Below are 14,685 nucleotides of genomic sequence, written 5' to 3'. Positions count from 1 at the left end.
ATATATGCACTTTTACGCCCCTTCATTGTTTTTTCTGCTGTTGAACTATTACATTTAGCAACAATAAAAAAGAAAAACTTTTGTAATATCATTTCTCTTTCCCTCCCCCTTTCTCTCTTTCCCTCCCCCTCTTTCCATCCCTCCTTCTCTTTCCCCATCTTTCTCCTTTTCTCTTTCCCTCCCTCTCTTTCCCTCCCTCTTTCCTTCTCTCTCTTTCTCTCATTCCCTCTTTATTTGCCTCTGTTTCTCTCTCTTTTTCCCTCACTCTTTATCTCTCTCTGTCCCATCCATCCAGCCATCAATCCATCTATCTATCCGTGCTTTGCTGTCCAGCTTTATGTGTCGTGTGAATCCAACCACTTGGGCTGTGAAGGGGGAGTGGAGGCTGACAGGCAAAGCCAAAGATCCACACAAAATAAGGCAACTCTATCAGAGTTTGTTGCAGTAAATCAAATCCAGAAAGCACACACAGATAACTGATTCAGTAGGATTCACTAACTTCTTTATATACATGATAATACACGAAGTAAATGTACAATACCAACAGATTCTTCCAATGTGGTAGCAGTTACAAGACAAAACACAAGCAAAGGAGAGAATAGCAGAGAACAGTTTCAGTTTTGATTCAGAGTTGCAGGCTAGTTTGCAGCTTCAGAGCTTAGAGCTTAGTACAGAGCCACGCCCAGGCTCCTTCCAGTTCCAGTTTCCAAACAGTCCTCATTGGCTGACTTAGTTGCTATGCCTATTCATTGGCTGACCTTATTACCATGCCTCTGCCAGTTCATGAATATTCTTACAAACTCCAACCTGGATCCTGTCGGGGAGACCCCTCCTTTCCCTCTCCCTCTCTCCCCTCATGGTGGGGCTCCAGGCAGCCTGAGTGCATCTCCCTCCTCGGAAGCGACCAGCAAGCAAACAAATTTGGCACTCTGGCTGGGAGGTGGCGGTGTGGAGCCCCAACTCTGACCAGAGAACAGAGTAGGTAGGGTGTACGCCTTCCTAGCCATCACTGCAGCACTGACACTGGCTGGGAGGGACATGCAAGCCAAATGGAGCTGCACTCAGTGGGGCTGCTTAGCCAGGAGACTCTAACCCGTTTGGTTTGCCTCAGCACAGGGTGGGAGCACAAAAGGCAGTGCAGGGTGGGAAGGCAGAAGGCAGAAGAAATCTATGCCTTTTGGCATTCAGCTCTCAAAGACTCCTTTGGGGCGACTTTTTCTGCTTTGGAAACATTGTGTTTAGCAACAATAAAAAATAAAAAAATCGTAATATCATTTCTCTTTCCCTCCCTCTCTCTTTCCCTCCCTCTCTCCGTCTTCCCTCTGTTTCTCTCTCTCTCTCCCCTTCCATGGGGGGGAAAGGAACCTCGGAACTTGTGGTGGTCCTGACATCCGTAGGCCAGTGAGCCCAGGAGCAGTGCCACCACATTCAGCTGGCCAGCAGAGAGGCGGGGCATCCTAACACAGGCAGCTCCTGTGAAAAGAAACTGCTTTTTTTTGCTGAGCCAAGCTGATGCACGCTCACATTGTGGCTCTGCATTATAATGGGCTTCAGGAGGAGGACAGGACCCCATCTCCCCCATTGTGAAGCGCACAAATGAAAAAGTTCACTCCATCAATTCCAACTTTGCAAGATCCTTTTCTTTCGTGAGACGTTGGAATTGAGTGCAATGCGATGGAGAAACGCAATTGGACCCCTGGGCTGGGGTCGCTGCGTGTGTGCCCACAGAGAGGGCTCTGCGTGCCATGTCTGGTATGCATGCCATAGGTTCACCATCATGGACCTATATGCTTCATAAAGAATAACAATAACAAAAATCTTATCACCTTGCAACTTTTTAATAATACAAGATAATTTTTCAAGCTCCAAAGCCTGACATCTGACAGAACCAGTAGATTTTAAGTAAGCTTGAAGTTCTCCCAATGTATTTATTAATATTTCTATATGTTTATTCTTCAAATCAGTTAGGCATTTGAAATACCAACATAAAATAAATAAAATAGATCTCCTAAATAAAGCCAACATATTTTGTGGAAAAAACCCTTAGTATAATGTGTATAATTATTGTGCTTTTTCTCTTGAATGCTGTGCCTCCTTTCCTCAGAGCTATTCAGATATATTGCAATTTTACAATAAAGTCTGTGTTTTTCTAGCTGCTGGAAAAGTTAAATAATAATAGTTTATTTAATCTGAAAAATTGTTGTGGAATGTAGTCTAGATTTCCAGGAGGGAGGGTATGCATTCCAGAGGAATAAGAGACAGTGAAATTTAGCAAGTTTGATTAGAGGGAAGAGGGTCAGGCCAGTTCTTTCTTTGACGTTTCTCAGTATATACAGTTATCTTCAATGATGCAAGGAACTTGCTTCACTTTGCTGTGGCTAAGTTTATTTCTGTTGATGGGTGAGGAACAATAAAGGAAACTTCTTAGAAGTAACTTGACATAACTATTTTTAATCTTTAAATAACTAAGGTCATAACTTGACAATGAGCCTGGTATTTTGTGGTTTGATCTACTATGCATGTAAAAAGTGACACTGTCAATTTGTGGCAGTGCAATATGGAGTGCTATGGTTGGACCCATAAAGGTTTACTAGGCATCACATGATCATCCCTTAACCATGACCACCTGTTGTCATTTGAAAGATGAGAATCTAGATTTTCTAATGCCCTAAAATCTGGGTTTTTAGACCAAAGATTCAACACTGAAGTTAATATACCCTATATCTTTTTTAACTTAACAGGGCCCTCAAGTTGCTGCTAATTTAATTTCAAACAGTGAAAAAAAAGAATGCTGGCTTGTGCTAGTGAATATAGAACTAGCTAGCAATTGAGTTCATGTACAAAAAAGTGATACTGAAACTACATGGGTTGAGAGCATTGTACAATATGTCATACTAAACTGCAGGAAATTCAAACACAGCGCAAATAATTTAAGTGTCATTTGAGTATACTGGGAAAATAAATCAAGATTAAAACAAGCCACCATTTAGCTCTCTTCTATAAATTCTAATCCACTCAGTTCTGATGGTTTAATTTAGTATACTTCAGTAGACTGAATAACTGATTTTAATCTATGTTGATAAATATTCAAGCACTGAACAAAACTATGGTACCCCAGAGCACCATAGTGATCCTACAAGGCGCATGGGGCATTTTAAATTTTGCAATGTCCTTTGCAAACCTTGGTTTTGTGGCATCTATTTGCAACATCATATCTTTGTGAAGCTGTGGTTTTGTTTTTGCAGCCTTTTGGCGCTGGGAGCCATGAAAAAATGACTGACACATTAAGGGTATGTGAACTGAGAAAGTTTGGGAATCTCTGGCATACCTTGTAAACTATTTGAAAACAAAGCAAATATTTAACACCACCAAAAAGAGAGAGATGAGGTCAGGGGGTACTACTTATAGTTGCCTAATATAACTATTTTTATAATACCCCGAAAAGAGGCATCAGCATTAATCAATTTGATTTTGCCCTTTTAAAAATTCATATCTTAATGTAGAATTGGCTTTGGTAAAAGAGGCTAATCCAAATATGAAACACACTAGAAATATTGTTTTAAGGACTAACCCTTCCTGGGAACCAGTCTTGCTTATTTTACATTCTCATTTGCTCCCCAAGATTGATTGCTTTCAACTTGGCCAATATCCTAAACTGATTTTATGCCCTGGATGAATCTCTTCTTTTAAATAAGAGGAAAGAACATGGATGGAAATAAGATTCAAGATGTATTTGTTTTAAGGTGGCCTCATGAGGATTTCCTTTTCATAATCAATTCATGTTTATTTGAATTTTAAAAGTTCTGCATATTTCTCAGATTCCTCAAGTTTCTACTCCTCAAAACTTTAAATACAGTTTACAGAATAGTTGCCAATTCATTTTTAATTCATTTGTCAGTTCTTGCCTGTGCTCAGAATTCAATGCAAGTTCATGGGTCAACATCTAACAATGAGGTAATTCTGGTTATTTATGTATGTGCACCACCAAACATCCTTCACATATTACTTCAGACACAATAAGGAAATTTATTTATTTTCCTTTGGTACCTTGAAATATTTCCTTGGGGTTGGAAGATTCCCGCAATAAGCAAAAAGGCCTATGTAATATTTTAGACTTCAAATACCATACTGGTTATTCTTCTTCTCCAGATTTATTTCCCTCACAATGAAAATAATTCAGCTCTTTTTGCTAAGTATCTTATACCAATATCTTAACATGCTTCTCCCTCATGTTTAATTGCAGCCACTGGATCAATCATCAGATTCAACCTGATGTTTCCAGATGCCTTTAAATCTCAACCATTGCAAGCATTAAGTCTGCAATTCACAGACAATCCTGGAAACTGCAACTTAACACTTCCAGACAGTGACAGGTTGGATAAAGTATGTCTTAAAACAGAGAAAAATGTTATTGCCAAACTCTCTTTTTTGATACATCTCTCTTTTTCCCTGTAAACTACTTTAAATAAATTCTGAACACTTGAAAACTTCAACCATTACTTTCAAAATGATTACATTTGAAATGAAAATGTTTCCTACTATGAATTTCCAGTTTTTTAATATCTGTATTTAACCTACCAATATTAACTCTGACCATTATGTGCTTTGTATAATAGGTACCTTTCAAACATGTTTGATTTCAACCTCCCTCTCCACCTCTGAATACTGCATGGGAAAAGCTGTTAAAATCTGTGAAGGGTTCTATGTGCCAGGATAATATCAATTTAAATTACATTAAAATGAATGGTTTGTGATGTACTTCATTAGAATATCAGCAGCAGAACATTTAGCTTTTTTCCTGGATTTTTTCTCATAATTTACCGTCAAGGGAAGCTAAGAGAAAAACATTTGCAAATCAAATAAAGTGTATCAGTAGTTAAAAATAGCCATGGCTACTTTTCATGGTTCTTTGAAAAGGCTATGGTGAATGACAGGCGGAAGATTATACGCTATATAAGCAGCTCTATGAAAAAAAATCTGGATAAATGATAATTTTAATCAACCTTTCATGGGATTAAGAAAAAAAAGTACATAAACTTTAAAATTAAAGCAAATCCATGGCCTTATATGAAAAATTAATATCAGTGATGTTTATATATCATATTTTGAGTCTCAGAGCACTTTGGAAGAATGATATATTTTATTAAGATTCTGCCATTCTGTACATTTACAGTATTTTGTTAAGATATTAGCTTTCTAGACATATCTAAATCCTCCACCTCATTTTTAGGGGTGCATAAATCTGCAAAAACTTAAATTAGGAAAACAATATAGTCTCAGGGTGACTACAGCTGTAAATTGACACAGCAAGCATTGCTTGAATAGAGTTTATTCAATAAATCACATTAGATTATGTTCATACTAATTGCACTTTCATGAAGCCCGTCTCCAGTCTCAGAGTGGCATTAAAGGCGATTTTCAGGACTGAAATAATCCTAAATTGTGCATGGAATTGATAAACCAAAAGAGGAAAACAGGAATTAAATTTTATCTATAGCTTTACAATTCATGTTTTACATTGTAACTTAGATATAACATTTCACATAATACTCTGTTTACAAACTAGTAAAAATACCCCCTGGATTTAATTAAAAAAATAATAAGTTTATACTAATTTACACTATTTAATGTTCCTATCCCTTTATATATGTATGTAAAGAAGCATCCAGAAGGATATATCTACAGAATTACAAAGAACTCTAATAGATGCTTATTAAGATAATTTACGGCATGAGTTATGGATTTTAAGTACTGCTTTGCAGAACCTGGCAACATTGTTATGTTGTAACTGGTAGGTATTTGAAAAAAGCAGCAAGGCATTTGTCCTGTGCATCCTGGGTAGTTATGCAGTAATGGTGAAATACGACTAGCATGAATGTCTCTGCAATACAGGCACTGCAAAAGCACGTTTTGCTGTCTTTGTGTCCAGAGTCACAGGGGCATTGTCTTTCCAGGTAAGGAATCTTCCTGTCCTCGACTTACGACCACAGTTGAGCCCCAGATTTCTCTTGCTGAGCTAAACATTTGTTAAGTGAGTTTTGTCCTCTTCTATGACCTTTTTCTGCCACAATTGTTAAGTGAATCACTGCAGTTGTTAAGTTAATAACATGGTTGTTAAGTGAATCTGGCTTCTCCATTGACTTTGCTTGTCAAAAGGTCACACAGGGTGATCACATGACCCCAGGACATTGCAACCATCATATTAATCAGTTGTCAAGCGTCTTGATTTTGATCATGTGACCATGGGGATGTTACAGTGGTCGTAAGTGTGGAAAACAGTCATACGTCACTTTTTTCAGTGCCATTGTAACTTTGAACAGTCACTAAATGATCTGTTTTTAGTTGGGGACTATCTGTATTTGTCCTTCAAAAACAGCTGAACATACATTGTGCCTGCCTCAACATTTATGCATTGTCATTAACATCAATTTTAACATTTTTCTTTGTTTTTTTGAATTTTGTATTTCTTTGAAATGTAATAATCTTTTGAAAAAATAATCAATAGCTGACAAATACTAGCGGACAACAGAGGGCAGTCTCTAACTGGGTTCCAAAACTAAGCAGCCAGCATTTTAACGGCAGTCTAACTATATAGTAAATTGTTAGGAAGTGATCACATGCTCATTTCCAAAGAAATTGTCTTATATTATTTTTTCGAAGGTCAAAAGAAAGGCAAAAGTAAGAGGCTAAACCTATCAATTCTATGGGAGAAAAAAGAGGATGCAATGACTCAACTGAAGCATTTCTGCTTGCTCTGTTATTATGGCTGAGGTAGCTAAATAGTTCATTCCAGAATGCTGTAATCTATAACCACTGAGTACCAAAAACAAATTCAGCTGATTACTTATTAACTAGTTCATAGTTAAAACTAAGTACAGTTTAGGCTTGAATAAAACAGGAAACCACAAATTAAATTAAAACAGAGCTGGGAGTTCTGATTCTTTCCTTCCATGATTGTAGATTTTGTTTAGGCAAACTGAGCCCATGCATATGAAATAAAGAAGCAGGATGTGTAGTTGAATTTCACTGGAACTTTGTAGTAAGTGGTTGACATTCTTTCCAGCCTTCAATTTCTTTGAAGTTTATATAAATTCCATGTCCTAAATTTCTCTGCATCAAAGCTACTGGCCTGCCTAGAAAGTAGGAATATGCTATAAAATGAATATGTACAAATAGAATATATACATTTCAGAAACAACTTAGAAGAAATGTTTGGATGCGATGCAAGAAAAACATCAGCTCTTGCTGTCCTTCATTTAAGTGGCTGCTTAAATAGATCAAATTAACTTTAATTAATCAACTCCTTAAAGCAATGCCATGGGTGTTTTTTTTTTCTTTCAGATTTGTATGAGAACTTTACAATAGAGCAGCTGTTTTAATCAGCAGAAAATTGATCTTTTCAGCAAGAAGCACATTTTCTAAATTACTTGCAAAATATGCACAGCCTTGCAGTTGGGTTTTATTCACAGTTATTTTTTTTATTAAATTCAGGGGGTATTTTTACTAGTATATAAACAGAGTATTATGTGAAATGTTATATCTAAGTTACAATGTAAAACATGAATTGTAAAGCTATAGATAAAATTTAATTCCTGTTTTCCTCTTTTGGTTTATTAATTCCATGCACAATTTAGGATTATTCCAGTCCTGAAAATTGCCTTTAATGCCACTCTGAGACTGGAGGCAGGCTCCATGAAAGTGGAGACTACAGTGTGGGTGACCATAGTTAACCATTGCTCAAACTATGCGCCCCCTTCCACAGCTTTGCTTCATTAACAATGAGGGATGATTTTCAGTCCATATGGCAAAAGGCAGTGATAGAAAGAAGCCCAAAGGATGAGACTAAGTCTTTTGCTCAGTATGGTATATGATCAGACCAAAGCACTCATTTACATACATGTACAATCATATACACTTAAACAGTGTGTAGCAGAGCGCCAGATGGACCTAGGCAGTTATAATTAAATTGCCTGTGAATCCAATAGATACTCTCTCCTATGACATACTTAACTAACTTTGAAGTACCTACCGGTAATCACTGAAGGTCCTTCATTCTGGCCTGATGCCATGTTCTCCCTTCAATGTCCTGGACCGGCAACACAGGAATAATCCCTACTTGGAGACACAATGCCACTGTGACTTTGGAACTTTTCTGTCATTTTTTTCTAATAGCTAAAGTTCCCTTTACAGCTTGTTTCAATAATCTAATTTTCAAAAGCCAAACTGAATTCAATTACTATGCTTTGTCATTCTTTCAAAGAAAGCAAGTCCTATATTTATTTCCTATTCATAGTTCTAAAAGGATTCTCCACTGTTGAACTTTTCTTTACAGAGGCAATACATAGAGAAACTAACTGATCAAAGATTGATGGATGTATGGATATACGGATGGATGGAGAGAGAGATTACAATAGATACAATAAGACACACACACATGTATGCACACACACACACACAATAATATGTGGAGAAGTGGCTCCACTCTTGCTGTACAGGTTTATTGTGCATATTGTCAAAAGGGCTTATGATATGCATTCTTTTATACCTTCATTATACAGCAGAATTTCCCAGATTTTCAGACCTGAGAAATAGACCAAGTAAATGCTTTGAAGGAGTGGTTTTATAAAATGTATGACTGCTTTTGAAGCAGTTCTCAGTTGTACATCGCTAATTTAATGACTTGAATGGAGGTACTTCAGAGATGCTCTTACATCTATTAAAGCATATTTTTCAAACATTTACACAGCCCTTTTGTAAAAGAACATTTGTAAACCAGAAAACAAATCAGATTATGGTTGACAGTAACTTCTCAAAAAAAAAAAAAATCAGTGTAGACAGAGATTTTTGCATTGAGTAAATATCACCTATTTTAACTTAAAAGAGTTTCCCCCCTCAGTCTGTAGATAAACATAGAGATCCATTACAGAAAATATGTTCAGAACTACCACAAGTCAGTAATTTGTACTGTTAGGGTATAGACAGATCTTGGAAAATACAAATTTAAACTCCCAATTAGCCATGAAAGCCTAACTAAATGAATTTGGTCTGACCATTACATCTTAGATCACATTAATGTGCAAGGTGGCCGTTGTAAGTAGATGAGAGAAGGAATGACTAAAAAATTAAACATAAAAATTAAATTTTTATGAATATAAAAATTACTCTGCTTATTTGAAATTTCTTATTTATGTAACATCAAACTATTGGACAATCAATATGGAATTTTCTTCCTGATTGCTTTGAAATTTTGCTTCTGCGCTTCATGCATTTTCCTGTGTTCCACTACATCAGAGGTAAAGTACTATGGCCCCTTTATGACTTATGGACTTCAACTCCCAGAATTCCTGAGCTAGCATAGCTGCACTACATGAAGGCAAGCTAATGACAATACAATGTTCAGAACTAGCATGTATCGAATGCAATACCACCAAAACCAAAAATAATTACAATTAGATTTGTCACATTAATTAGATGAAAGTGTCCAGAGAGCCTGGTTAAATGGCCAACGCTCACACACTGATGATTGAAAGAGGATGGAAAATATTTGGACTCTCACCAGAGCAAATTCTATTCCTAGGTTCTGCCACCTAACAGAATGGTTGTTGTTAAGATGACATAAAACATATAATTTGGATCTCAGATTTAAAAGAGAAGCATCTTCCATACTGTGACATCAGCTGACATACAGTATATATCCCATTGAAGATTTTTGGAAAAATAAGGTATATGGTTTTAATTACTGTGTTTTCTTTTATTCCTTTAATATTGTTTTGTTATGAATTATAGATATGGTTTTGATCTAAAAAATATGACTACACTTGGTATAAGATGTCATCTCCCAAATGTACTTTGTTTGGACTTCAGTTTTCACAAACACTAAAAAAAATTGTCTCTAGGCAAAATGTTGAAGCATATGGTATAGTTGCTTTTTATTGAAATTTAAGAAACATGATTTGATTAACTTTCATATAATAATTTAGAGTGCAGGTTTTAGACATACTAATGCAGAAAGTCATGTACTATAACCTAATTACCCAAGTTCACAGAGATTTAAAAGGATAACTGGCAATTAGAGGTGAGCATTACCAACAATTACAACATAGCAATATTTCACATATTGTACTATTCGAACTTCAAAAGTGGAATGAATGGTACATCGTGGTTAATACTTTGTAACAACTATAGTATTAATCCAAAGCAGCAATGGAAAATTGTAAAATGTTTTGGGAAAAATTCCTGCTAAATAAATACTGACTTTTGATTTTACTAGCATAGCTGCATCATTTTAATATATCTAGAAGCACAACTGAACTTAGACTCTCACCCTACCTAGATTGAAAATGTTTCGTTTTCTCAGAATTCTGTAAGATATGCCAAGTTCTGGAGTACAAAATTAATGCCCTTGTTATAGAAAATGTAAAGATAAATTGTCACAGCAATTGTATCAACCACAGCAGTTGGCTCCAGGGAGTTGCTGCTTTAATTTGAGCAGATTCCAAAAAGCTGAGAGATGGGTCTGGATGAAAAACAAGCTATCGTTCCTCTTAACTCCAGGACTACATTAAATTAAAAGAATATACTGAATATGTGTAGTTGATGCTAGCATTCCTTCCATGCTCATTAAAAAAATCATTTACTTGGCAAACACATGCAACTTTATAAAAATACTGAGAGTTGGTTCCTGCAAAAATAAGACATAATACTGATATCACATTGTAGCACAATCAGTCGTTTTTATGACCATCAAAAATTAAATCCAGCAACTTGAACCAAGAAATTATTAGAGCTTAAAACAGTGGATATTCTGGATTGCAACATTAAGCCAGGGGAAGAAAATGCTGCTGCATACTCCATCACTTAGTCTACAGCTGTCAAAAACCATCAAAGATGAAGTCACTTTGTGTTGGAGAGGTAGAACCTGGGAATGGAGTTAAAAGAGGGATCAACCTAGAATCCCTATGAAGCTATAAGCCAGGGATGTCAAACTCAAGGCCCAGGGACCAATCTGGCCCATGGGGTGCTTAGATCTGGTCTGTGGGCCTGCCCTGGAAATAGTGAAGGTCGGGCCTGCTGTGCCTTTGCCAGTGAAAATGGAGCTTGGCAGGGATGCCTGCGACTCTCCCGAGCTCTGTTTCCACGGTCAGAGGGTTGCAGGAGGCTGTCCCAGCCAAAAACAGAGCTCTCCCGAGACCGCACTGTGTTAATCATTAGTAGAGGAGATTCTTGTGCTTAGGATGATTAAATCAGTTTAACTGGACCTTCACATGGGGAACTGATATTTCAGGTGCCTGACACTTCGGTAGCCCTTGATATAAGCTGCATGCCAATGTTGTTTAATTTGTATATAGTATGCAGAAATAATTTGTTTTTAGATCAAGCAGCAAAATGTATCAGACAATCTTCTAGAGACTAAATTATTTTACTATTATTTTTAATATCTATATGGAACCATTGGGTGAGTCTGTCCATTGGTTTGGGACTCAGTCACATCTGTATGCTGATTACACTCAGCTTTAGATCTCAATTCTGGGCTGTATAGGTGAAGCTGTTGATGTATTGACTCGGGTTCTGGTAGCTATTTGGGTCTGGGTGGAGAAGAACAAATTTTGGCTCAGTCCTGAGGGAGTTGCCCCCTCCCTCCTCTATAGAGGATCTCTTTTTTGTTGGAGTTGATAGAATAGCACTTCCCTATTGGAGGTTCGTGTACAAAGTAAGACTTCTGCTGGACTTAAAGAGCAGGTGGCAGCTCTGGCCAGGAAGGCCTTTGCACAGGTTCAATGGAAGAGAGGAGGCTGCCCTCCCGAACGCTCTCTAAAATAGAATGCAGAGTCTGCATTTTAAATTTCCTGTATTTTACAAATTGGTTGAGAAATTTTAGATCAAGGATGGCTCGCCACCCCCCTGAGGCTTTGGGAATGATGAAAAGGCAAGAGTAAAGTCCCTGTTGAGAGGGGGGAACAGGTTGAATAGCCCTCATTTCAAGAAGGTGATGAATGGCCTGATTCATGAGGGCTTGCCTGGAAATGTCCCAAGAGACAGGACAGATCAAAAAAAAATTGGGGGGTGGCATTAGGAAGTCCAATTGTAATCCTGACCTAATAGTGCTGAGCACCCAGGCGTCCGTCGCTGTCTCTTCCCATTTGGAGGCAAAGAAGGCTAGGCGACCTCCGATAGGTGGGGAGAATGAGGGATTACTTAGAGCGATGGAAGGAATGACCCCCTCCCCCCGGAAGGGCCTTTTACCAGTAGAAGGTTGTTGCCTGCCAGATGCTTCCGCCCGTTGGTCTTGGCATTGGGAGTATGGCCTGTGAGAGCAGGGGAAGCGAGATGAGGTCTCCGCTCGGAAGGCAGGAGGGCGATAAGGAACAGGGCGATAGTCGGCTTTCTTCCCAGAGGAAGAGATAATTTTACATTTATCTCTGGTTTCGATGAGATACGGTTCCAGAGAATTGCCAAAAAGCTTATCGCCTGTGAATGGAACTGAAGCCAGCTTCCATTTTTGGCGTGACTCTGCCTGCCAATTTCGAAGCCATAAGTCTTCTTACTGATACAGAAGATGCCATGGCCTTGGATGCAAATTTGGTGGAATTGAGAGTGGCATCCGCAGTGAATTCCACCGCTGCAATAATCTTATTAAGGTCTTGGTGAGACTGAAGGTCAGAAGCAGGCAATCTATTCTGGAGTTGGCGCAGCCACCGTATGGATGCCCTGGTGAAAAAGGATGCTGCTGTTGAAGCCCAAACAGCCCAAGCAGTGGCCTGGTGATTGCGCTTGAGGGTCTGTTCGGAGCATTTATCATCCGGTTTCAGGATATCTCCATGGGAGTGCCAGAAGATGAGAATGAGGCCAGAACCGGAATGTCAACAGAAAGCACTGCCAGGGGATTATCCAGAGCTGCGCTGACATTGTAGAAACGCTTATCCAGAGAAGATGGGCGAGGACCTGCTGAAGGAGAAGTGCACTGTTCCTTGTCCATGTCCAGGAACAAAATGGGAGAAGGCAAAACCTCTGCATGCACTACAGGCTTGGAGAAGAGCGAATCCCCTTGGCTAGAGGGATTTCCTTGTGGCTCGGGAGCCACTTCCTCTGGCGACAGCTTGGCAGTGACTTAGGCCTTGCTGAGTAATGGCCTGAAGAGAGTAGGTTTGAAGACCAATGCAGAGGATGTCTGCTCTGGGCGAGAATCCTCTTCCTCTGAAAGATTTTGGTCAAAAATCTCACCCTCTTCACACTCTGAATGAGAAGAGTAACTGTGCTCAGATGGTGAAGGCCTTCCTTCCTCATTCTTCTGGTAGAGAAGAATGGACCCTGAGGTCCTGGGGCCTGTGTAAATCAGGATGATGAGGCAAGGAACTTATAGATTGAGAAGGGAGAAGGGCCTGAACCCTTTCCAGAGGTTGAAGAATTTGCCTTCAGCCTTCAGCCAACCCCTGCCTAATGGCTAATGAGACATCTTGGATATCCCCTGGTCTATGCTCAAAGGTAAAGGCAGAAGGCCCGCTGCTGTGGGAGTGAAGGTGGCTTCAGGCCTAGATTGAGGAAAGGTTCGAGGCCTGGAGGGGGGGGGAGGAGCATAGGGCACAGAAGCCTGTTGGAAATAAGGCCCGGATCTGCTTAGATCCTGAGGATCTGATTGTACAGCAAGAGCCTCAGGAAACCAGGATGGAGGATAGAAAGGCTCATAGATAACTCCTCCTCCCCGGGACGGCTTGGTTGGGGCCCACGAGTATCATCTGAAACATTCTGTAGTTGCACTCCCTTCTGTTGAATAGTTCTGTTGGACTGCCTCTCTAGAGCATGCCTGCGCTTCTCTGCCCTCAATTCAGCCTGAGTAGCCTTCTTAGGGGCTAGAGCCTTAGCTTTGATTTTACCAGCCACCTCCCTCTGGACTGATTGGGTGCGTTGACTACATCTTTTTCTCTTATTGGGACTGTTCCACTGGGGGGGAAAGCTCTGCCTGAGCCTTATCTTGCTCCATTTGTAGAATAAAGGCTCTTGCGTTGGAAAGAAGCTGTTTAGAAATTTTTCTATTAAGCCCCTTAGGGTATAAATGGCCCCCGGGCTTACAAAATGGCCACTCACCTCATGGTGGAAGGCTTGAATCCAAGATGGCCTCTGACTACAGGAAAACAGACTCCAAGATCGAAGAATCGCTCCTTAGGCTATACAGAGCCCTGAGCAAAGTCAGCAAGGGAAAAAACACAGCAACCAGCCACACGACCAGCTGGCTTATGCTCTTATAAGTTTGCCGATTATTTTTATGATCGCTCCAAACCACAGGCATGGGGGAGGTCTGCAGACGCTGCCCAGCTTGCCTGCACAGAGCTCTGTAACGCTGCTCCCAACACTGCAGGAGAGAGAGCCCTGCTCTCCTGGAAAAGCAGTTGGCTTGGGAGCTGCTTGAAGCGAGGAAAAAAGTACTGAAGATCACTGTGAGTGCTGTCTAACAGAACACTTTCAGAGATACAGCTACTGACTGAAAGGAGCTGAGTCAAAAGCTGGGGTCTTTCCTGGGTGCTGGCTTTTATATCTTAGTACAGACTCAGGTAAATGACATCATAGGAAGGAGTCAATGCATCCTAGGCTCTCTCGCAGCATGGAGGAGAATGCAGATATTTTGTAAAAACAGGATCAGCAAGGGCCTGAAGTCATCATTGAAACACCAGGAGTACTCAATGCTAGGCA

General features: G+C 39.4%; 1 protein-coding gene across 1 annotated transcript in view; it reads right to left on the bottom strand.

Annotated features, from left to right (window-relative positions):
- MID1 (midline 1) overlaps positions 1-14,685 on the bottom strand; it is a 230,819-nt gene that overhangs the window by 190,453 nt on the left and 25,681 nt on the right. The window lies entirely within an intron of this gene.

Source organism: Pseudonaja textilis, chromosome 8 (assembly GCF_049901715.1).
Source record: "Pseudonaja textilis isolate UNSWEBS1 chromosome 8, rPseTex1.2, whole genome shotgun sequence".
Classification (NCBI taxonomy): domain Eukaryota; kingdom Metazoa; phylum Chordata; class Lepidosauria; order Squamata; family Elapidae; genus Pseudonaja; species Pseudonaja textilis.
The sequence above is the reverse complement of the archived record's forward strand: the minus strand, read 5'-3'. Positions and strand labels throughout refer to the sequence as shown.